We start from the raw sequence: 26,457 nt of genomic DNA, 5'->3' as shown, positions 1-26,457 counted from the left end.
TTAACTCTCATTTCCCACCAGGAAGAGGAATTAACCAAAGGCTCAGCGTGCCGTGCCGGAACTACACTAGGGCCTGAAGCAATCCTGCGGTATTGCGGCCAGCTCACAAGAAAGCGAGTTGAAGAAACAAGCTCAGGGACACTGTAATTCACAAACCTGCAGAGTTATAAATGACAGCTATCGTCCAAAAATATATTGAAGTAAGGCTGCCAAGAGGACTTGAAAGCGGGGCAGAATTGCAGGAAATCGATTTCAGGAGGTACACTGGAATTGCATGTAAAGCATAGGAAAAGAGGCAGAACGTCCACAATGATGCACTTGGCCAAAAAGGGCGTATGCGTTTTTTCCTGAATATATTCAGGAAAAAACGCATACGCCCTTTTTGGCCAACCAAGCAAGCTTTCAAAGGAAATCTGCACTACAATGAAGTCTCACTGCTGCCCAGTCAAAAGGGCCATCTGAAAAATGTGTAAAATCCAGAAAGGCAGGACAGGCCATGGAGAACTGGGAGCCTTGTTATGCTGATGGGCGGGATGTAAATTGCCAACAGCCACTCTGGAGAAGTGTATGGTGTTTCCTGAAACATCTAAAAAACAAAGCAACAGAGCCTAGGGCACTTCCACTTATGGTCCTATAGCTTAGGGAAATTAAAATCAAAAAGACACGGTTACCCCAAAGTTTGGGACGGCTCTGTTTACAGAACCTCGTTTACAGTACAAGTTCAATATCACAGAAAGCAAAAAATGGATACAGAAGTTGTGGTACTTACGTACAATGCAATATCACTCAGCAATGAAATCTATGTCATCAGGCCCGTAGCAGCATAATGAGTGGATGCAGGTATGATGAGTCTAAGTGAAATAAGTCACACAGAAAAAGAAACATCATAAGATATCACTACTACACGGAATGTAAACTTGGCTACACAGGAACTGAATTACAAAACAGAACAGGGTGTCAAATGTAGAAAACCAACTTATGCTTGCTTAAGGGGAAAGGTGAGTTGGGGTGCTGCATGAAACCAGAGATTGAAATTAGCACAGATACCGTTCCATAAGCCAAATATGCAATAGACAAGAGCTACTCCTTGCTGAACGAAGTGGACTCAACACCCCATATTAAACGCCTAAGAATATACCTGACTAGAAATAATCTTAAAACCTACGGATTTATATGTCTCCGAAAGAGAATCAAGCGTGTGTACAGCGGCATAAACGCAGCAGTGATAGGATTGGTGAGGTTCAGTGAGCAAATGCAGACCCTTTGAAGTCATATTGCATGGTACCCATTCCATGGGTCTCAACTCTCCAAGTTTAAGGGATTCTTCCTTCAGCTAAAACATGCATGTGGAACACAGAGTATGATCCACCGTGTGATCAGGAAACGTGTTCAAATGTGTCTCAGTTTTCGTCCCCTGGTACTCGGGTGCAACAATCCAGACGCTTTACTAACACTCTCCCCACTTGGAGAGTCCGTGCCTTTAACCTCCTGTATGGCCCAGTTTGCAATTTCTGCGGAAAATGTACAGGAATAGGGAGAACCAATGATAAACTAGCTGGAGGTGTCTGGACGGGCAAATTTAACTCTCATTTCCGACCAGAAAGTGGAATTAACCAAAGGCTCAGCATGCCGTGCCGGAACCACACTAGGGCCTGAAGCAATCCTGCGGTGTTGCGGCCAGCTCACAAGAAAGCGAGTTGAAGAAAGGAGCTCAGGGGCACTGTAATTCACAAACCTGCAGAGTTATAAATGACAGCTATCGTCCAAAAATATATTGAAGTAAGGCTGCCAAGAGGACTTGAAAGCGGGGCAGAATTGCAAGAAACCGATTTCAGGAGGTAGACGGGAATTGCATGTAAAGCATAGGAAAAGAGGCAGAACGTCCACAATGATGCACTTGGCCAAAAAGGGCGTATGCGTTTTTTCCTGAATATATTCAGGAAAAAACGCATACGCCCTTTTTGGCCAACCAAGCAAGCTTGCAAAGGAAATCTGCACTACAATGAAGTCTCACTGCCCCCCGGTCAAAAGGGCCATCTGAAAAAAGTGTAAAATCCAGAAAGGCAGGACAGGCCATGGAGAACTGGGAGCTTTGTTATGCTGATGGGCGGGATGTCAATTGCCAACAGCCACTCTGGAGAAGTGTATGGTGTTTCCTGAAACATCTAAAAAACAAAGCAACAGAGCCTAGGGCACTTCCACTTATGGTCCTATAGCTTAGGGAAATTAAAATCAAAAAGACACAGCCACCCCAAAGTTTGGGACAGCTCTGTTTACAAGAACCTCGTTTACGGTACAAGTTCAATATCACAGAAAGCGAAAAATGGATAAAGAAGTTGTGGTACTTACGTACAATGCAATATCACTCAGCAATGAAATCTATGTCATCAGGCCCGTCGCAGCATAATGAGTGGATTCAGGTACGATGATTCTAAGTGAAATAAGTCACACAGAAAAAGAAACATCATAAGATATCACTACTACACGGAATGTAAACTTGGCTACACAGGAACTGAATTACAAAACAGAACAGGGTCTCAAATGTAGAAAACCAACTTATGCTTGCTTAAGGGGAAAGGTGAGTTGGGGTGCTGCATGAAACCAGAGATTGAAATTAGCACAGATACCGTGCCATAAGCCAAATATGTAATAGACAAGAGCTACTCCTTGCTAAACGAAGTGTACTCAACACCCCATATTAAACGCCTAAGAATACACCTGACTAGTAAGAATCTTAAAACCTGTGGATTTATATGTCTCCAAAAGAGAATCAAGCGTGTGTACAGCGGCATAAACGCAGCAGTGATAGGATTGGTGAGGTTCCATGAGCAAATGCAGGCCCTTTGAAGTCATATTGCATGGTACCCATTCCACGGGTCTCAACTCTCCAGGTTTAAGGGATTCTTCCTTCAGCTAAAACATGCATGTGGAACCCAGAGTAGGATCCACCGTGTGATCGGGAAACGTGTTCAAATGTGTCTCAGTTTTCGTCCCCTGGTACTCGGGTGCAACATTCAAGACGCTTTACTAACACTCTCCCCACTTGGAGAGTCAGTGCCTTTAAACTCCTGTTTGGCCCAGTTTGCAATTTCTGCGGAAAATGTACAGGAATAGGGAGAACCAATGAGAGACTAGCTGGAGGTGTCTGGACGGGCAAATTTAACTCTCATTTCCCACCAGGAAGAGGAATTAACCAAAGGTTCAGCGTGCCATGCCGGAACCACACCAGGGCCTGAAGCAATCCTGCGGTGTTGCGGCCAGCTCACAAGAAAGCGAGTTGAAGAAAGGAGCTCAGGGGCACTGTAATTCACAAACCTGCAGAGTTATAAATGACAGCTATCGTCCAAAAATATATTGAAGTAAGGCTGCCAAGAGGACTTGAAAGCGGGGCAGAATTGCAGGAAACCGATTTCAGGAGGTAGACTGGAATTGCATGTAAAGCATAGGAAAAGAGGCAGAACGTCCACAATGATGCACTTGGCCAAAAAGGGCGTATGCGTTTTTTCCTGAATATATTCAGGAAAAAACGCAAATGCCCTTTTTGGCCAACCAAGCAAGCTTGCAAAGGAAATCTGCACTACAATGAAGTCTCACTGCCCCCCGGTCAAAAGGGCCATCTGAAAAAACTGTAAAATCCAGAAAGGCAAGACAGGACATGGAGAATTGGGAGCCTTGTTATGCTGATGGGCGGGATGTAAATTGCCAACAGCCACTCTGGAGAAGTGTATGCTGTTTCCTGAAACATCTAAAAAACAAAGCAACAGAGCCTAGGGCACTTCCACTTATGGTCCTATAGCTTAGGGAAATTAAAATCAAAAAGACACAGCCACCCCAAAGTTTGGGATGGCTCTGTTTACAAGAACCTTGTTTACGGTACAAGTTCAATATCACAGAAAGCGAAAAATGGATAAAGAAGTTGTGGTACTTACGTACAATGCAATATCACTCAGCAATGAAATCTATGTCATCAGGCCCGTAGCAGCATAATGAGTGGATTAAGGTACGATGATTGTAAGTGAAATAAGTCACACAGAAAAAGAAACATCATAAGATATCACTACTACACGGAATGTAAACTTGGCTACACAGGAACTGAATTTCAAAACAGAACAGGGTCTCAAATGTAGAAAACCAACTTACGCTAGCTTAAGGGGAAAGGTGAGTTCGGGTGCTGAATGAAACCAGAGATTGAAATTAGCACAGATACCGTGCCATAAGCCAAATATGTAATAGACAAGAGCTACTCCTTGCTCAACGAAGTGGACTCAACACCCCATATTAAACGCCTAAGAATATACCTGACTAGAAATAATCTTAAAACCTACGGAATTATATGTCTCCGAAAGACAATCAAGCGTGTGTACAGCGGCATAAACGCAGCAGTGATAGGATTGGTGAGGTTCGGTGAGCAAATGCAGACTCTTTGAAGTCATATTGCATGGTACCCATTCCATGGGTCTCAACTCTCCAGGTTTAAGGGATTCTTCCTTCAGCTAAAACATGCATGTGGAACCCAGAGTATGATCCACCGTGTGATCGGGAAACGTGTTCAAATGTGTCTCAGTTTTCGTCCCCTGGTACTCGGGTGCAAACTCCAGACGCTTTACTAACACTCTCCCCACTTGGAGAGTCAGTGCCTTTAACCTCCTGTTTGGCCCAGTTTGCAATTTCTGCGGAAAATGGACAGGAATAGGGAGAACCAATGAGAGACTAGCTGGGGGTGTCTGGACGGGCAAATTTAACTCTCATTTCCCACCAGGAAGAGGAATTAACCAAAGGCTCAGCGTGCCGTGCCGGAACCACACTAGGGCCTGAAGCAATCCTGCGGTGTTGCGGCCAGCTCACAAGAAAGCGAGTTGAAGAAAGGAGCTCAGGGGCACTGTAATTCACAAACCGGCAGAGTTATAAATGACAGCTATCGTCCAAAAATATATTGAAGTAAGGCTGCCAAGAGGACTTGAAAGCGGGGCAGAATTGCAGGAAACCGATTTCAGGAGGTAGACGGGAATTGCATGTAAAGCATAGGAAAAGAGGCAGAACGTCCACAATGATGCACTTGGCCAAAAAGGGCGTATGTGTTTTTTCCTGAATATATTCAGGAAAAAACGCATACGCCCTTTTTGGCCAACCAAGCAAGCTTGCAAAGGAAATCTGCACTACAATGAAGTCTCACTGCCCCCCGGTCAAAAGGGCCATCTGAAAAAAGTGTAAAATCCAGAAAGGCAGGACAGGCCATGGAGAACTGGGAGCTTTGTTATGCTGATGGCCGGGATGTATATTGCCAACAGCCACTCTGGAGAAGTGTATGGTGTTTCCTGAAACATCTAAAAAACAAAGCAACAGAGCCTAGGGCACTTCCACTTATGGTCCTATAGCTTAGGGAAATTAAAATCAAAAAGACACAGCCACCCCAAAGTTTGGGACGGCTCTGTTTACAAGAACCTCGTTTACGGTACAAGTTCAATATCACAGAAAGCGAAAAATGGATAAAGAAGTTGTGGTACTTACGTACAATGCAATATCACTCAGCAATGAAATCTATGTCATCAGGCCCGTCGCAGCATAATGAGTGGATTCAGGTACGATGATTCTAAGTGAAATAAGTCACACAGAAAAAGAAACATCATAAGATATCACTACTACACGGAATGTAAACTTGGCTACACAGGAACTGAATTACAAAACAGAACAGGGTCTCAAATGTAGAAAACCAACTTATGCTTGCTTAAGGGGAAAGGTGAGTTGGGGTGCTGCATGAAACCAGAGATTGAAATTAGCACAGATACCGTTCCATAAGCCAAATATGTAATAGACAAGAGCTACTCCTTGCTCAACGAAGTGGACTCAACACCCCATATTAAACGCCTAAGAATATACCTGACTAGAAATAATCTTAAAACCTACGGATTTATATGTCTCTGAAAGACAATCAAGCGTGTGTACAGCGGCATAAACGCAGCAGTGATAGGATTGGTGAGGTTCGGTGAGCAAATGCAGACCCTTTGAAGTCATATTGCATGGTACCCATTCCATGGGTCTCAACTCTCCAGGTTTAAGGGATTCTTCCTTCAGCTAAAACATGCATGTGGATCCCAGAGTATGATCCACCGTGTGATCGGGAAACGTGTTCAAATGTGTCTCAGTTTTCGTCCCCTGGTACTCGGGTGCAAACTCCAGATGCTTTACTAACACTCTCCCCACTTGGAGAGTCAGTGCCTTTAACCTCCTGTTTGGCCCAGTTTGCAATTTCTGTGGAAAATGTACAGGAATAGGGAGAACCAATGAGAGACTAGCTGGGGGTGTCTGGACGGGCAAATTTAACTCTCATTTCCCACCAGGAAGAGGAATTAACCAAAGGCTCAGCGTGCCGTGCCGGAACCACACTAGGGCCTGAAGCAATCCTGCGGTGTTGCGGCCAGCTCACAAGAAAGCGAGTTGAAGAAAGGAGCTCAGGGGCACTGTAATTCACAAACCTGCAGAGTTATAAATGACAGCTATCGTCCAAAAATATATTGAAGTAAGGCTGCCAAGAGGACTTGAAAGCGGGGCAGAATTGCAGGAAACCGATTTCAGGAGGTAGACGGGAATTGCATGTAAAGCATAGGAAAAGAGGCAGAACGTCCACAATGATGCACTTGGCCAAAAAGGGCGTATGCGTTTTTTCCTGAATATATTCAGGAAAAAACGCATACGCCCTTTTTGGCCAACCAAGCAAGCTTGCAAAGGAAATCTGCACTACAATGAAGTCTCACTGTCCCACGGTCAAAAGGGCCATCTGAAAAATGTGTAAAATCCAGAAAGACAGGACAGGCCATGGAGAACTGGGAGCCTTGTTATGCTGATGGGCGGGATGTAAATTGCCAACAGCCACTCTGGAGAAGTGTATGCTGTTTCCTGAAACATCTAAAAAACTAAGCAACAGAGCCTAGGGCACTTCCACTTATGGTCCTATAGCTTAGGGAAATTAAAATCAAAAAGACACAGCCACCCCAAAGTTTGGGACGGCTCTGTTTACAAGAACCTCGTTTACGGTACAAGTTCAATATCACAGAAAGCGAAAAATGGATAAAGAAGTTGTGGTACATACGTACAATGCAATATCACTCAGCAATGAAATCTATGTCATCAGGCCCGTAGCAGCATAATGAGTGGATTCAGGTATGATGATTCTAAGTGAAATAAGTCACACAGAAAAGGAAACACCATAAGATATCAGTACTACACGGAAGGTAAACTTGGCTACACAAGAACTGAATTACAAAACAGAACAGGGTCTCAAATGTAGAAAACCAACTTATGCTTGCTTGAGGGGAAAGGTGAGTTGGGGTGCTGCATACAACAAGAGATTGAAATTAGCACAGATACCGTTCCATAAACCAAATATGTAATAGACAAGAGCTACTCCTTGCTCAACGAAGTGGACTCAACACCCCATATTAAACGCCTAAGAATATACCTGACTAGTAAGAATATTAAAACCTACCGATTTATATGTCTCCAAAAGAGAATCAAGCGTGTGTACGGCGGCATAAACGCAGCAGTGATAGGATTGGTGAAGTTCGGTGAGCAAATGCAGACCCTTTGAAGTCATATTGCATGGTACCCATTCCATGGGTCTCAACTCTCCAGGTTTAAGGGATTCTTCCTTCAGCTAAAACATGCATGTGGAACCCAGAGTATGATCCACCGTGTGATTGGGAAACGTGTTCAAATGTGTCTCAGTTTTCGTCCCATGGAACTCGGGTGCAACATTCCAGATGCTTTACTAACACTCTCCCCACTTGGAGAGTCAGTGCCTTTAACCTCCTGTTTGGCCCAGTTTGCAATTTCTGTGGAAAATGAACAGGAATAGGGAGAACCAAAGAGAGACTAGCTGGAGGTGTCTGGACGGGCAAATTTAACTCTCATTTCCCACCAGGAAGAGGAATTAACCAAAGGCTCAGCGTGCCGTGCCGGAACCACACTAGGGCCTGAAGCAATCCTGCGGTGTTGCGGCCAGCTCACAAGAAAGCGAGTTGAAGAAAGGAGCTCAGGGGCACTGTAATTCACAAACCTGCAGAGTTATAAATGACAGCTATCGTCCAAAAATATATTGAAGTAAGGCTGCCAAGAGGACTTGAAAGCGGGGCAGAATTGCAGGAAACCGATTTCAGGAGGTAGACGGGAATTGCATGTAAAGCATAGGAAAAGAGGCAGAACGTCCACAATGATGCACTTGGCCAAAAAGGGCGTATGCGTTTTTTCCTGAATATATTCAGGAAAAAACGCATACGCCCTTTTTGGCCAACCAAGCAAGCTTGCAAAGGAAATCTGCACTACAATGAAGTCTCACTGCCCCCCGGTCAAAAGGGCCATCTGAAAAAAGTGTAAAATCCAGAAAGGCAGGATAGGACATGGAGAATTGGGAGCCTTGTTATGCTGATGGGCGGGATGTAAATTGCCAACAGCCACTCTGGAGAAGTGTATGCTGTTTCCTGAAACATCTAAAAAACAAAGCAACAGAGCCTAGGGCACTTCCACTTATGGTCCTATAGCTTAGGGAAATTAAAATCAAAAAGACACAGCCACCCCAAAGTTTGGGACGGCTCTGTTTACAAGAACCTCCTTTACGGTACAAGTTCAATATCACAGAAAGCGAAAAATGGATAAAGAAGTTGTGGTACTTACGTACAATGCAATATCACTCAGCAATGAAATCTATGTCATCAGGCCCATAGCAGCATAATGAGTGGATTCAGGTACGATGATTCTAAGTGAAATAAGTCACACAGAAAAAGAAACATCATAAGATATCACTACTACACGGAATGTAAACTTGGCTACACAGGAACTGAATTACAAAACAGAACAGGGTCTCAAATGTAGAGAACCAACTTACGCTAGCTTAAGGGGAAAGGTGAGTTGGGGTGCTGCATGAAACCAGAGATTGAAATTAGCACAGATACCGTTCCATAAGCCAAATATGTAATAGACAAGAGCTACTCCTTGCTCAACGAAGTGGACTCAACACCCCATATTAAACGCCTAAGAATATACCTGACTAGAAATAATCTTTAAACCTACGGATTTATATGTCTCCGAAAGACAATCAAGCGTGTGTACAGCGGCATAAACGCAGCAGTGATAGGATTGGTGAGGTTCGGTGAGCAAATGCAGACCCTTTGAAGTCATATTGCATGGTACCCATTCCATGGGTCTCAACTCTCCAGGTTTAAGGGATTCTTCCTTCAGCTAAAACATGCATGTGGAACCCAGAGTATGATCCACCGTGTGATCGGGAAACGTGTTCAAATGTGTCTCAGTTTTCGTCCCCTGGTACTCGGGTGCAAACTCCAGATGCTTTACTAACACTCTCCCCACTTGGAGAGTCAGTGCCTTTAACCTCCTGTTTGGCCCAGTTTGCAATTTCTGTGGAAAATGTACAGGAATAGGGAGAACCAATGAGAGACTAGCTGGGGGTGTCTGGACGGGCAAATTTAACTCTCATTTCCCACCAGGAAGAGGAATTAACCAAAGATTCAGCGTGCCGTGCCGGAACCACACGAGGGCCTGAAGCAATCCTGCGGTGTTGCGGCCAGCTCACAAGAAAGCGAGTTGAAGAAAGGAGCTCAGGGGCACTGTAATTCACAAACCTGCAGAGTTATAAATGACAGCTATCGTCCAAAAATATATTGAAGTAAGGCTGCCAAGAGGACTTGAAAGCGGGGCAGAATTGCAGGAAACCGATTTCAGGAGGTAGACGGGAATTGCATGTAAAGCATAGGAAAAGAGGCAGAACGTCCACAATGATGCACTTGGCCAAAAAGGGCGTATGCGTTTTTTCCTGAATATATTCAGGAAAAAACGCATACGCCCTTTTTGGCCAACCAAGCAAGCTTGCAAAGGAAATCTGCACTACAATGAAGTCTCACTGCCCCCCGGTCAAAAGGGCCATCTGAAAAAAGTGTAAAATCCAGAAAGGCAGGACAGGCCATGGAGAACTGGGAGCTTTGTTATGCTGATGGGCGGGATGTAAATTGCCAACAGCCACTCTGGAGAAGTGTATGGTGTTTCCTGAAACATCTAAAAAACAAAGCAACAGAGCCTAGGGCACTTCCACTTATGGTCCTATAGCTTAGGGAAATTAAAATCAAAAAGACACAGCCACCCCAAAGTTTGGGACGGCTCTGTTTACAAGAACCTCGTTTACGGTACAAGTTCAATATCACAGAAAGCGAAAAATGGATAAAGAAGTTGTGGTACTTACGTACAATGCAATATCACTCAGCAATGAAATCTATGTCATTAGGCCCGTCGCAGCATAATGAGTGGATTCAGGTACGATGATTCTAAGTGAAATAAGTCCCACAGAAAAAGAAACATCATAAGATATCACTACTACACGGAATGTAAACTTGGCTACACAGGAACTGAATTACAAAACAGAACAGGGTCTCAAATGTAGAAAACCAACTTATGCTTGCTTAAGGGGAAAGGTGAGTTGGGGTGCTGCATGAAACCAGAGATTGAAATTAGCACAGATACCGTGCCATAAGCCAAATATGTAATAGACAAGAGCTACTCCTTGCTCAACGAAGTGTACTCAACACCCCATATTAAACGCCTAAGAATACACCTGACTAGTAAGAATCTTAAAACCTACGGATTTATATGTCTCCGAAAGAGAATCAAGCGTGTGTACGGCGGCATAAACGCAGCAGTGATAGGATTGGTGAGGTTCGGTGAGCAAATGCAGACCCTTTGAAGTCATATTGCATGGTACCCATTCCATGGGTCTCAACTCTCCAGGTTTAAGGGATTCTTCCTTCAGCTAAAACATGCATGTGGAACCCAGAGTATGATCCACCGTGTGATCGGGAAACGTGTTCAAATGTGTCTCAGTTTTCGTCCCCTGGTACTCGGGTGCAACATTCAAGACGCTTTACTAACACTCTCCCCACTTGGAGAGTCAGTGCCTTTAAACTCCTGTTTGGCCCAGTTTGCAATTTCTGCGGAAAATGTACAGGAATAGGGAGAACCAATGAGAGACTAGCTGGAGGTGTCTGGACAGGCAAATTTAACTCTCATTTCCCACCAGGAAGAGGAATTAACCAAAGGTTCAGCGTGCCATGCCGGAACCACACTAGGGCCTGAAGCAATCCTGCGGTGTTGCGGCCAGCTCACAAGAAAGCGAGTTGAAGAAAGGAGCTCAGGGGCACTGTAATTCACAAACCTGCAGAGTTATAAATGACAGCTATCGTCCAAAAATATATTGAAGTAAGGCTGCCAAGAGGACTTGAAAGCGGGGCAGAATTGCAGGAAACCGATTTCAGGAGGTAGACGGGAATTGCATGTAAAGCATAGGAAAAGAGGCAGAACGTCCACAATGATGCACTTGGCCAAAAAGGGCGTATGCGTTTTTTCCTGAATATATTCAGGAAAAAACGCATACGCCCTTTTTGGCCAACCAAGCAAGCTTGCAAAGGAAATCTGCACTACAATGAAGTCTCACTGCCCCCCGGTCAAAAGGGCCATCTGAAAAAACTGTAAAATCCAGAAAGGCAAGACAGGACATGGAGAATTGGGAGCCTTGTTATGCTGATGGGCGGGATGTAAATTGCCAACAGCCACTCTGGAGAAGTGTATGCTGTTTCCTGAAACATCTAAAAAACAAAGCAACAGAGCCTAGGGCACTTCCACTTATGGTCCTATAGCTTAGGGAAATTAAAATCAAAAAGACACAGCCACCCCAAAGTTTGGGATGGCTCTGTTTACAAGAACCTTGTTTACGGTACAAGTTCAATATCACAGAAAGCGAAAAATGGATAAAGAAGTTGTGGTACTTACGTACAATGCAATATCACTCAGCAATGAAATCTATGTCATCAGGCCCGTAGCAGCATAATGAGTGGATTAAGGTACGATGATTGTAAGTGAAATAAGTCACACAGAAAAAGAAACATCATAAGATATCACTACTACACGGAATGTAAACTTGGCTACACAGAAACTGAATTTCAAAACAGAACAGGGTCTCAAATGTAGAAAACCAACTTACGCTAGCTTAAGGGGAAAGGTGAGTTGGGGTGCTGCATGAAACCAGAGATTGAAATTAGCACAGATACCGTGCCATAAGCCAAATATGTAATAGACAAGAGCTACTCCTTGCTCAACGAAGTGGACTCAACACCCCATATTAAACGCCTAAGAATATACCTGACTAGAAATAATCTTAAAACCTACGGAATTATATGTCTCCGAAAGACAATCAAGCATGTGTACAGCGGCATAAACGCAGCAGTGATAGGATTGGTGAGGTTCGGTGAGCAAATGCAGACCCTTTGAAGTCATATTGCATGGTACCCATTCCATGGGTCTCAACTCTCCAGGTTTAAGGGATTCTTCCTTCAGCTAAAACATGCATGTGGAACCCAGAGTATGATCCACCGTGTGATCGGGAAACGTGTTCAAATGTGTCTCAGTTTTCGTCCCCTGGTACTCAGGTGCAAACTCCAGACGCTTTACTAACACTCTCCCCACTTGGAGAGTCAGTGCCTTTAACCTCCTGTTTGGCCCAGTTTGCAATTTCTGCGGAAAATGTACAGGAATAGGGAGAACCAATGAGAGACTAGCTGGGGGTGTCTGGACGGGCAAATTTAACTCTCATTTCCCACCAGGAAGAGGAATTAACCAAAGGCTCAGCGTGCCGTGCCGGAACCACACTAGGGCCTGAAGCAATCCTGCGGTGTTGCGGCCAGCTCACAAGAAAGCGAGTTGAAGAAAGGAGCTCAGGGGCACTGTAATTCACAAACCTGCAGAGTTATAAATGACAGCTATCGTCCAAAAATATATTGAAGTAAGGCTGCCAAGAGGACTTGAAAGCGGGGCAGAATTGCAGGAAACCGATTTCAGGAGGTAGACGGGAATTGCATGTAAAGCATAGGAAAAGAGGCAGAACGTCCACAATGATGCACTTGGCCAAAAAGGGCGTATGCGTTTTTTCCTGAATATATTCAGGAAAAAACGCATACGCCCTTTTTGGCCAACCAAGCAAGCTTGCAAAGGAAATCTGCACTACAATGAAGTCTCACTGCCCCCCGGTCAAAAGGGCCATCTGAAAAAAGTGTAAAATCCAGAAAGGCAAGACAGGACATGGAGAATTGGGAGCCTTGTTATGCTGATGGGCGGGATGTAAATTGCCAACAGCCACTCTGGAGAAGTGTATGCTGTTTCCTGAAACATCTAAAAAACAAAGCAACAGAGCCTAGGGCACTTCCACTTATGGTCCTATAGCTTAGGGAAATTAAAATCAAAAAGACACAGCCACCCCAAAGTTTGGGACGGCTCTGTTTACAAGAACCTTGTTTACGGTACAAGTTCAATATCACAGAAAGCGAAAAATGGATAAAGAAGTTGTGGTACTTACGTACAATGCAATATCACTCAGCAATGAAATCTATGTCATCAGGCCCGTAGCAGCATAATGAGTGGATTAAGGTACGATGATTGTAAGTGAAATAAGTCACACAGAAAAAGAAACATCATAAGATATCACTACTACACGGAATGTAAACTTGGCTACACAGGAACTGAATTACAAAACAGAACAGGGTCTCAAATGTAGAAAACCAACTTACGCTAGCTTAAGGGGAAAGGTGAGTTGGGGTGCTGCATGAAACCAGAGATTGAAATTAGCACAGATACCGTTCCATAAGCCAAATATGTAATAGACAAGAGCTACTCCTTGCTCAACGAAGTGGACTCAACACCCCATATTAAACGCCTAAGAATATACCTGACTAGAAATAATCTTAAAACCTACGGATTTATATGTCTCCGAAAGACAATCAAGCGTGTGTACAGCGGCATAAACGCAGCAGTGATAGGATTGGTGAGGTTCGGTGAGCAAATGCAGACCCTTTGAAGTCATATTGCATGGTACCCATTCCATGGGTCTCAACTCTCCAGGTTTAAGGGATTCTTCCTTCAGCTAAAACATGCATGTGGAACCCAGAGTATGATCCACCGTGTGATCGGGAAACGTGTTCAAATGTGTCTCAGTTTTCGTCCCCTGGTACTCGGGTGCAAACTCCAGATGCTTTACTAACACTCTCCCCACTTGGAGAGTCAGTGCCTTTAACCTCCTGTTTGGCCCAGTTTGCAATTTCTGTGGAAAATGTACAGGAATAGGGAGAACCAATGAGAGACTAGCTGGGGGTGTCTGGACGGGCAAATTTAACTCTCATTTCCCACCAGGAAGAGGAATTAACCAAAGGCTCAGCATGCCGTGCCGGAACCACACTAGGGCCTGAAGCAATCCTGCGGTGTTGCGGCCAGCTCACAAGAAAGCGAGTTGAAGAAAGGAGCTCAGGGGCACTGTAATTCACAAACCTGCAGAGTTATAAATGACAGCTATCGTCCAAAAATATATTGAAGTAAGGCTGCCAAGAGGACTTGAAAGCGGGGCAGAATTGCAGGAAACCGATTTCAGGAGGTAGACGGGAATTGCATGTAAAGCATAGGAAAAGAGGCAGAACGTCCACAATGATGCACTTGGCCAAAAAGTGCGTATGCGTTTTTTCCTGAATATATTCAGGAAAAAACGCATACGCCCTTTTTGGCCAACCAAGCAAGCTTGAAAAGGAAATCTGCACTACAATGAAGTCTCACTGCCCCACGGTCAAAAGGGCCATCTGAAAAAAGTGTAAAATCCAGAAAGGCAGGACAGGCCATGGAGAACTGGGAGCCTTGTTATCCTGGTGGGGGGATGTAAATTGCCAACAGCCACTCTGGAGAAGTGTATGCTGTTTCCTGAAACATCTAAAAAACAAAGCAACAGAGCCTAGGGCACTTCCACTTATGGTCCTATAGCTTAGGGAAATTAAAATCAAAAAGACACAGCCACCCCAAAGTTTGGGACGGCTCTGTTTAGAAGAACCTCGTTTACGGTACAAGTTCAATATCACAGAAAGCGAAAAATGGATAAAGAAGTTGTGGTACTTACGTACAATGCAATATCACTCAGCAATGAAATCTATGTCATCAGGCCCGTCGCAGCATAATGAGTGGATTCAGGTACGATGATTCTAAGTGAAATAAGTCACACAGAAAAAGAAACATCATAAGATATCACTACTACACGGAATGTAAACTTGGCTACACAGGAACTGAATTACAAAACAGAACAGGGTCTCAAATGTAGAAAACCAACTTATGCTTGCTTAAGGGGAAAGGTGAGTTGGGGTGCTGCATGAAACCAGAGATTGAAATTAGCACAGATACCGTGCCATAAGCCAAATATGTAATAGACAAGAGCTACTCCTTGCTAAACGAAGTGAACTCAACACCCCATATTAAACGCATAAGAATACACCTGACTAGTAAGAATCTTAAAACCTGTGGATTTATATGTCTCCGAAAGAGAATCAAGCGTGTGTACGGTGGCATAAACGCAGCAGTGATAGGATTGTTGAGGTTCGGTGAGCAAATGCAGACCCTTTGAAGTCATATTGCATGGTACCCATTCCATGGGTCTCAACTCTCCAGGTTTAAGGGATTCTTCCTTCAGCTAAAACATGCATGTGGAACCCAGAGTATGATCCACCGTGTGATTGGGAAACGTGTTCAAATGTGTCTCAGTTTTCGTCCCCTGGTACTCGGGTGCAACATTCAAGACGCTTTACTAACACTCACCCCACTTGGAGAGTCAGTGCCTTTAAACTCCTGTTTGGCCCAGTTTGCAATTTCTGTGGAAAATGTACAGGAATAGGGAGAACCAATGAGAGACTAGCTGGAGGTGTCTGGACGGGCAAATTTAACTCTCATTTCCCACCAGGAAGAGGAATTAACCAAAGGCTCAGCGTGCCGTGCCGGAACCACACTAGGGCCTGAAGCAATCCTGCGGTGTTGTGGCCAGCTCACAAGAAAGCGAGTTGAAGAAAGGAGCTCAGGGGCACTGTAATTCACAAACCTGCAGAGTTATAAATGACAGCTATCGTCCAAAAATATATTGAAGTAAGGCTGCCAAGAGGACTTGAAAGCGGGGCAGAATTGCAGGAAACCGATTTCAGGAGGTAGACGGGAATTGCATGTAAAGCATAGGAAAAGAGGCAGAACGTCCACAATGATGCACTTGGCCAAAAAGGGCATATGCGTTTTTTCCTGAATATATTCAGGAAAAAACGCATACGCCCTTTTTGGCCAACCAAGCAAGCTTGCAAAGGAAATCTGCACTACAATGAAGTCTCACTGCCCCCCGGTCAAAAGGGCCATCTGAAAAAAGTGTAAAATCCAGAAAGGCAAGACAGGACATGGAGAATTGGGAGCCTTGTTATGCTGATGGGCGGGATGTAAATTGCCAACAGCCACTCTGGAGAAGTGTATGCTGTTTCCTGAAACATCTAAAAAACAAAGCAACAGAGCCTAGGGCACTTCCACTTATGGTCCTATAGCTTAGGGAAATTAAAATCAAAAAGACACAGCCACCCCAAAGTTTGGGACGGCTCTGTTTACAAGAACCTTGTTTACGGTACAAGTTGAATATCACAGAAAGCGAAAAATGGATAAAGAAGTTGTGGTACTTACGTACAATGCAATATCACTCAGCAATGAAATCTATGTCATCAGGCCCGTAGCAGCATAATGAGTGGATTAAGGTACGATGATTGTAAGTGAAATAAGTCACACAGAAAAAGAAACATCATAAGATATCACTACTACACGGAATGTAAACTTGGCTACACAGGAACTGAATTACAAAACAGAACAGGGTCTCAAATGTAGAAAACCAACTTACGCTAGCTTAAGGGGAAAGGTGAGTTGGGGTGCTGCATGAAACCAGAGATTGAAATTAGCACAGATACCGTTCCATAAGCCAAATATGTAATAGACAAGAGCTACTCCTTGCTCAACGAAGTGGACTCAACACCCCATATTAAACGCCTAAGAATATACCTGACTAGAAATAATCTTAAAACCTACGGATTTATATGTCTCCGAAAGACAATCAAGCGTGTGTACAGCGGCATAAACGCAGCAGTGATAGGATTGGTGAGGTTCGGTGAGCAAATGCAGACCCTTTGAAGTCATATTGCATGGTACCCATTCCATGGGTCTCAACTCTCCAGGTTTAAGGGATTCTTCCTTCAGCTAAAACATGCATGTGGAACCCAGAGTATGATCCACCGTGTGATCGGGAAACGTGTTCAAATGTGTCTCAGTTTTCGTCCCCTGGTACTCGGGTGCAAACTCCAGATGCTTTACTAACACTCTCCCCACTTGGAGAGTCAGTGCCTTTAACCTCCTGTTTGGCCCAGTTTGCAATTTCTGTGGAAAATGTACAGGAATAGGGAGAACCAATGATAAACTAGCTGGAGGTGTCTGGACGGGCAAATTTAACTCTCATTTCCCACCAGGAAGAGGAATTAACCAAAGGCTCAGCATGCCGTGCCAGAACCACACTAGGGCCTGAAGCAATCCTGCGGTGTTGCGGCCAGCTCACAAGAAAGCGAGTTGAAGAAAGGAGCTCAGGGGCACTGTAATTCACAAACCTGCAGAGTTATAAATGACAGCTATCGTCCAAAAATATATTGAAGTAAGGCTGCCAAGAGGACTTGAAAGCGGGGCAGAATTGCAGGAAACCGATTTCAGGAGGTAGACGGGAATTGCATGTAAAGCATAGGAAAAGAGGCAGAACGTCCACAATGATGCACTTGGCCAAAAAGGGCGTATGCGTTTTTTCCTGAATATATTCAGGAAAAAACGCATACGCCCTTTTTGGCCAACCAAGCAAGCTTGAAAAGGAAATCTGCACTACAATGAAGTCTCACTGCCCCACGGTCAAAAGGGCCATCTGAAAAAAGTGTAAAATCCAGAAAGGCAGGACAGGCCATGGAGAACTGGGAGCCTTGTTATCCTGGTGGGGGGATGTAAATTGCCAACAGCCACTCTGGAGAAGTGTATGCTGTTTCCTGAAACATCTAAAAAACAAAACAACAGAGCCTAGGGCACTTCCACTTATGGTCCTATAGCTTAGGGAAATTAAAATCAAAAAGACACAGCCACCCCAAAGTTTGGGACGGCTCTGTTTAGAAGAACCTCGTTTACGGTACAAGTTCAATATCACAGAAAGCGAAAAATGGATAAAGAAGTTGTGGTACTTACGTACAATGCAATATCACTCAGCAATGAATTCTATGTCATCAGGCCCGTCGCAGCATAATGAGTGGATTCAGGTACGATGATTCTAAGTGAAATAAGTCACACAGAAAAAGAAACATCATAAGATATCACTACTACACGGAATGTAAACTTGGCTACACAGGAACTGAATTACAAAACAGAACAGGGTCTCAAATGTAGAAAACCAACTTATGCTTGCTTAAGGGGAAAGGTGAGTTGGGGTGCTGCATGAAACCAGAGATTGAAATTAGCACAGATACCGTGCCATAAGCCAAATATGTAATAGACAAGAGCTACTCCTTGCTAAACGAAGTGAACTCAACACCCCATATTAAACGCCTAAGAATACACCTGACTAGTAAGAATCTTAAAACCTGTGGATTTATATGTCTCCGAAAGAGAATCAAGCGTGTGTACGGTGGCATAAACGCAGCAGTGATAGGATTGGTGAGGTTCGGTGAGCAAATGCAGACCCTTTGAAGTCATATTGCATGGTACCCATTCCATGGGTCTCAACTCTCCAGGTTTAAGGGATTCTTCCTTCAGCTAAAACATGCATGTGGAACCCAGAGTATGATCCACCGTGTGATTGGGAAACGTGTTCAAATGTGTCTCAGTTTTCGTCCCCTGGTACTCGGGTGCAACATTCAAGACGCTTTACTAACACTCTCCCCACTTGGAGAGTCAGTGCCTTTAAACTCCTGTTTGGCCCAGTTTGCAATTTCTGTGGAAAATGTACAGGAATAGGGAGAACCAATGAGAGACTAGCTGGAGGTGTCTGGACGGGCAAATTTAACTCTCATTTCCCACCAGGAAGAGGAATTAACCAAAGGCTCAGCGTGCCGTGCCGGAACCACACTAGGGCCTGAAGCAATCCTGCGGTGTTGCGGCCAGCTCACAAGAAAGCGAGTTGAAGAAAGGAGCTCAGGGGCACTGTAATTCACAAACCTGCAGAGTTATAAATGACAGCTATCGTCCAAAAATATATTGAAGTAAGGCTGCCAAGAGGACTTGAAAGCGGGGCAGAACTGCAGGAAACCGATTTCAGGAGGTAGACGGGAATTGCATGTAAAGCATAGGAAAAGAGGCAGAACGTCCACAATGATGCACTTGGCCAAAAAGGGCGTATGCTTTTTTTCCTGAATATATTCAGGAAAAAACGCATACGCCCTTTTTGGCCAACCAAGCAAGCTTGCAAAGGAAATCTGCACTACAATGAAGTCTCACTGCCCCCCGGTCAAAAGGGCCATCTGAAAAAAGTGTAAAATCCAGAAAGGCAGGACAGGCCATGGAGAACTGGGAGCTTTGTTATGCTGATGGGCGGGATGTCAATTGCCAACAGCCACTCTGGAGAAGTGTATGGTGTTTCCTGAAACATCTAAAAAACAAAGCAACAGAGCCTAGGGCACTTCCACTTATGGTCCTATAGCTTAGGGAAATTAAAATCAAAAAGACACAGCCACCCCAAAGTTTGGGACGGCTCTGTTTACAAGAACCTCGTTTACGGTACAAGTTCAATATCACAGAAAGCGAAAAATGGATAAAGAAGTTGTGGTACTTACGTACAATGCAATATCACTCAGCAATGAAATCTATGTCATCAGGCCCATCGCAGCATAATGAGTGGATTCAGGTACGATGATTCTAAGTGAAATAAGTCACACAGAAAAAGAAACATTATAAGATATCACTACTACACGGAATGTAAACTTGGCTACACAGGAACTGAATTACAAAACAGAACAGGGTCTCAAATGTAGAAAACCAACTTACGCTAGCTTAAGGGGAAAGGTGAGTTGGGGTGCTGCATGAAACCAGAGATTGAAATTAGCACAGATACCGTTCCATAAGCCAAATATGTAATAGACAAGAGCTACTCCTTGCTCAACGAAGTGGACTCAACACCCCATATTAAACGCCTAACAATATACCTGACTAGAAATAATCTTAAAACCTACGGATTTATATGTCTCCGAAAGACAATCAAACGTGTGTACGGCGGCATAAACGCAGCAGTGATAGGATTGGTGAGGTTCGGTGAGCAAATGCAGACCCTTTGAAGTCATATTGCATGGTACCCATTCCATGGGTCTCAACTCTCCAGGTTTAAGGGATTCTTCCTTCAGCTAAAACATGCATGTGGAACCCAGAGTATGATCCACCGTGTGATCGGGAAACGTGTTCAAATGTGTCTCAGTTTTCGTCCCCTGGTACTCGGGTGCAAACTCCAGATGCTTTACTAACACAATCCCCACTTGGAGAGTCAGTGCCTTTAACCTCCTGTTTGGCCCAGTTTGCAATTTCTGTGGAAAATGTACAGGAATAGGGAAAACCAATGAGAGACTAGCTGGGGGTGTCTGCACGGGCAAATTTAACTCTCATTTCCCACCAGGAAGAGGAATTAACCAAAGGCTCAGCGTGCCGTGCCGGAACCACACTAGGGCCTGAAGCAATCCTGCGGTGTTGCGGCCAGCTCACAAGAAAGCGAGTTGAAGAAAGGAGCTCAGGGGCACTGTAATTCACAAACCTGCACAGTTATAAATGACAGCTATCGTCCAAAAATATATTGAAGTAAGGCTGCCAAGAGGACTTGAAAGCGGGGCAGAATTGCAGGAAACCGATTTCAGGAGGTAGACGGGAATTGCATGTAAAGCATAGGAAAAGAGGCAGAACGTCCACAATGATGCACTTGGCCAAAAAGGGCGTATGCGTTTATTCCTGAATATATTCAGGAAAAAACGCATACGCCCTTTTTGGCCAACCAAGCAAGCTTGCAAAGGAAATCTGCACTAAAATGAAGTCTCACTGCCCCCCGGTCAAAAGGGCCATCTGAAGAAAGTGTAAAATCCAGAAAGGCAGGACAGGCCATGGAGAACTGGGAGCTTTGTTATGCTGATGGGCGGGATGTAAATTGCCAACAGCCACTCTGGAGAAGTGTATGGTGTTTCCTGAAACATCTAAAAAACAAATCAACAGAGCCTAGGTCACTTCCACTTATGGTCCTATAGCTTAGGGAAATTAAAATCAAAAAGACACAGCCACCCCAAAGTTTGGGACGGCTCTGTTTACAAGAACCTCGTTTACGGTACAAGTTCAATATCACAGAAAGCGAAAAATGGATAAAGAAGTTGTGGTACTTACGTACAATGCAATATCACTCAGCAATGAAATCTATGTCATCAGGCCCGTCGCAGCATAATGAGTGGATTCAGGTACGATGATTCTAAGTGAAATAAGTCACACAGAAAAAGAAACATCGTAAGATATCACTACTACACGGAATGTAAACTTGGCTACACAGGACCTGAATTACAAAACAGAACAGGGTCTCAAATGTAGAAAACCAACTTATGCTTGCTTAAGGGGAAAGGTGAGTTGGGGTGCTGCATGAAACCAGAGATTGAAATTAGCACAGATACCGTGCCATAAGCCAAATATGTAATAGACAAGAGCTACTCCTTGCTAAACGAAGTGTACTCAACACCCCATATTAAACGCCTAAGAATACACCTGACTAGTAAGATTCTTAAAACCTGTGGATTTATATGTCTCCGAAAGAGAATCAAGCGTGTGTACAGCGGCATAAACGCAGCAGTGATAGGATTGGTGAGGTTCGGTGAGCAAATGCAGACCCTTTGAAGTCATATTGCATGGTACCCATTCCATGGGTCTCAACTCTCCAGGTTTAAGGGATTCTTCCTTCAGCTAAAACACGCATGTGGAACCCAGAGTATGATCCACCGTGTGATCGGGAAACGTGTTCAAATGTGTCTCAGTTTTCGTCCCCTGGTACTCGGGTGCAACATTCAAGACGCTTTACTAACACTCTCCCCACTTGGAGAGTCAGTGCCTTTAAACTCCTGTTTGGCCCAGTTTGCAATTTCTGCGGAAAATGTACAGGAATAGGGAGAACCAATGAGAGACTAGCTGGAGGTGTCTGGACGGGCAAATTTAACTCTCATTTCCCACCAGGAAGAGGAATTAACCAAAGGTTCAGCGTGCCGTGCCGGAACCACACTAGGGCATGAAGCAATCCTGCGGTGTTGCGGCCAGCTCACAAGAAAGCGAGTTGAAGAAAGGAGCTCAGGGGCACTGTAATTCACAAACCTGCAGAGTTATAAATGACAGCTATCGTCCAAAAATATATTGAAGTAAGGCTGCCAAGAGGACTTGAAAGCGGGGCAGAATTGCAGGAAACCGATTTCAGGAGGTAGACGGGAATTGCATGTAAAGCATAGGAAAAGAGGCAGAACGTCCACAATGATGCACTTGGCCAAAAAGGGCGTATGCGTTTTTTCCTGAATATATTCAGGAAAGAACGCATACGCCCTTTTTGGCCAACCAAGCAAGCTTGCAAAGGAAATCTGCACTACAATGAAGTCTCACTGCCCCCCGGTCAAAAGGGCCATCTGAAAAATGTGTAAAATCCAGAAAGGCAAGACAGGACATGGAGAATTGGGAGCCTTGTTATGCTGATGGGCGGGATGTAAATTGCCAACAGCCACTCTGGAGAAGTGTATGCTGTTTCCTGAAACATCTAAAAAACAAAGCAACAGAGCCTAGGGCACTTCCACTTATGGTCCTATAGCTTAGGGAAATTAAAATCAAAAAGACACAGCCACCCCAAAGTTTGGGATGGCTCTGTTTACAAGAACCTTGTTTACGGTACAAGTTCAATATCACAGAAAGCGAAAAATGGATAAAGAAGTTGTGGTACTTACGTACAATGCAATATCACTCAGCAATGAAATCTATGTAATCAGGCCCGTAGCAGCATAATGAGTGGATTAAGGTACGATGATTGTAAGTGAAATAAGTCACACAGAAAAAGAAACATCATAAGATATCACTACTACACGGAATGTAAACTTGGCTACACAGGAACTGAATTTCAAAACAGAACAGGGTCTCAAATGTAGAAAACCAACTTATGCTTGCTTAAGGGGAAAGGTGAGTTGGGGTGCTGCATGAAACCAGAGATTGAAATTAGCACAGATACCGTTCCATAAGCCAAATATGTAATAGACAAGAGCTACTCCTTGCTCAACGAAGTGGACTCAACACCCCATATTAAACGCTTAAGAATATACCTGACTAGAAATAATCTTAAAAACTACGAATTTATATGTCTCCGAAAGACAATCAAGCGTGTGTACAGCGGCATAAACGCAGCAGTGGTAGGATTGGTGAGGTTCGGTGAGCAAATGCAGACCCTTTGAAGTCATATTGCATGGTACCCATTCCATGGGTCTCAACTCTCCAGGTTTAAGGGATTCTTCCTTCAGCTAAAACATGCATGTGGAACCCAGAGTATGATCCACCGTGTGATCGGGAAACGTGTTCAAATGTGTCTCAGTTTCCGTCCCCTGGTACTCGGGTGCAACACTCCAGACGCTTTACTAACACTCTCCCCACTTGGAGAGTCAGTGCCTTTAACCTCCTGTTTGGCCCAGTTTGCAATTTCTGCGGAAAATGTACAGGAATAGGGAGAACCAATGAGAAACTAGCTGGAGGTGTCTGGACGGGCAAATTTAACTCTCATTTCCCACCAGGAAGAGGAATTAACCAAAGGCTCAGCGTGCCGTGCCGGAACCACACTAGGGCCTGAAGCAATCCTGCGGTGTTGCGGCCAGCTCACAAGAAAGCGAGTTGAAGAAAGGAGCTCAGGGGCACTGTAATTCACAAACCTGCAGAGTTATAAATGACAGCTATCGTCCAAAAATATATTGAAGTAAGGCTGCCAAGAGGACTTGAAAGCGGGGCAGAATTGCAGGAAACCGATTTCAGGAGGTACACTGGAATTGCATGTAAAGCATAGAAAAGAGGCAGAACGTCCACAATGATGCACTTGGCCAAAAAGGGCGTATGCGTTTTTTCCTGAATATATTCAGGAAAAAACGCATACGCCCTTTTTGGCCAACCAAGCAAGCTTGCAAAGGAAATCTGCACTACAATGAAGTCTCACTGCCCCCCGGTCAAAAGGTCCATCTGAAAAAAGTGTAAAATCCAGAAAGGCAGGACAGGCCATGGAGAACTGGGAGCTTTGTTATGCTGATGGGTGGGATGTAAATTGCCAACAGCCACTCTGGAGAAGTGTATGCTGTTTCCTGAAACATCTAAAAAACAAAGCAACAGAGCCTAGGGCACTTCCACTTATGGTCCTATAGCTTAGGGAAATTAAAATCAAAAAGACACAGCCACCCCAAAGTTTGGGACGGCTCTGTTTACAAGAACCTCGTTTACGGTACAAGTTCAATATCACAGAAAGCGAAAAATGGATAAAGAAGTTGTGGTACTTACGTACAATGCAATATCACTCAGCAATGAAATCTATGTCATCAGGCCCATCGCAGCATAATGAGTGGATTCAGGTACGATGATTCTAAGTGAAATAAGTCACACAGAAAAAGAAACATCATAAGATATCACTACTACACGGAATGTAAACTTGGCTACACAGGAACTGAATTACAAAACAGAACAGGGTCTCAAATGTAGAAAACCAACTTATGCTTGCTTAAGAGGAAAGGTGAGTTGGGGTGCTGCATGAAACCAGAGATTGAAATTAGCACAGATACCGTTCCATAAGCCAAATATGTAATAGACAAGAGCTACTCCTTGCTTAACGAAGTGGACTCAACACCCCATATTAAACGCCTAAGAATATACCTGACTAGTAAAAATATTAAAACCTACCGATTTATATGTCTCCGAAAGAGAATCCAGCGTGTGTACGGCGGCATAAACGCAGCAGTGATAGGATTGGTGAAGTTCGGTGAGCAAATGCAGACCCTTTGAAGTCATATTGCATGGTACCCATTCCATGGGTCTCAACTCTCCAGGTTTAAGGGATTCTTCCTTCAGCTAAAACATGCATGTGGAACCCAGAGTATGATCCACCGTGTGATCGGGAAACGTGTTCAAATGTGTCTCAGTTTTCGTCCCGTGGAACTCGGGTGCAACATTCCAGATGCTTTACTAACACTCTCCCCACTTGGAGAGTCAGTGCCTTTAACCTCCTGTTTGGCCCAGTTTGCAATTTCTGTGGAAAATGAACAGGAATAGGGAGAACCAAAGAGAGACTAGCTGCAGGTGTCTGGACGGGCAAATTTAACTCTCATTTCCCACCAGGAAGAGGAATTAACCAAAGGCTCAGCGTGCCGTGCCGGAACCACACTAGGGCCTGAAGCAATCCTGCGGTGTTGCGGCCAGCTCACAAGAAAGCGAGTTGAAGAAAGGAGCTCAGGGGCACTGTAATTCACAAACCTGCAGAGTTATAAATGACAGCTATCGTCCAAAAATATATTGAAGTAAGGCTGCCAAGAGGACTTGAAAGCGGGGCAGAATTGCAGGAAACCGATTTCAGGAGGTACACTGGAATTGCATGTAAAGCATAGAAAAGAGGCAGAACGTCCACAATGATGCACTTGGCCAAAAAGGGCGTATGCGTTTTTTCCTGAATATATTCAGGAAAAAACGCATACGCCCTTTTTGGCCAACCAAGCAAGCTTGCAAAGGATATCTGCACTACAATGAAGTCTCACTGCCCCCCGGTCAAAAGGGCCATCTGAAAAAAGTGTAAAATCCAGAAAGGCAGGACAGGCCATGGAGAACTGGGAGCCTTGTTATGCTGATGGGCGGGATGTAAATTGCCAACAGCCACTCTGAAGAAGTGTATGGTGTTTCCTGAAACATCTAAAAAACAAAGCAACAGAGCCTAGGGCACTTCCACTTATGGTCCTATAGCTTAGGGAAATTAAAATCAAAAAGACACGGTCACCCCAAAGTTTGGGACGGCTCTGTTTACAAGAACCTCGTTTACGGTACAAGTTCAATATCACAGAAAGCGAAAAATGGATAAAGAAGTTGTGGTACTTACGTACAATGCAATATCACTCAGCAATGAAATCTATGTCATCAGGCCCGTAGCAGCATAATGAGTGGATGCAGGTATGATGAGTCTAAGTGAAATAAGTCACACAGAAAAAGAAACATCATAAGATATCACTACTACACGGAATGTAAACTTGGCTACACAGGAACTGAATTACAAAACAGAACAGGGTCTCAAATGTAGAAAACCAACTTATGCTTGCTTAAGGGGAAACGTGAGTTGGGGTGCTGCATGAAACCAGAGATTGAAATTAGCACAGATACCGTGCCATAAGCCAAAAATGTAATAGACAAGAGCTACTGCTTGCTAAACGAAGTGTACTCAACACCCCATATTAAACGCCTAAGAATACACCTGACTAGTAAGAATCTTAAAACCTGTGGATTTATATGTCTCCGAAAGAG

This window comes from Leucopleurus acutus (assembly GCF_964270905.1).
Source record: "Leucopleurus acutus genome assembly, chromosome: 1".
Lineage (NCBI taxonomy): Eukaryota > Metazoa > Chordata > Mammalia > Artiodactyla > Delphinidae > Leucopleurus > Leucopleurus acutus.
The sequence above is the reverse complement of the archived record's forward strand: the minus strand, read 5'-3'. Positions refer to the sequence as shown.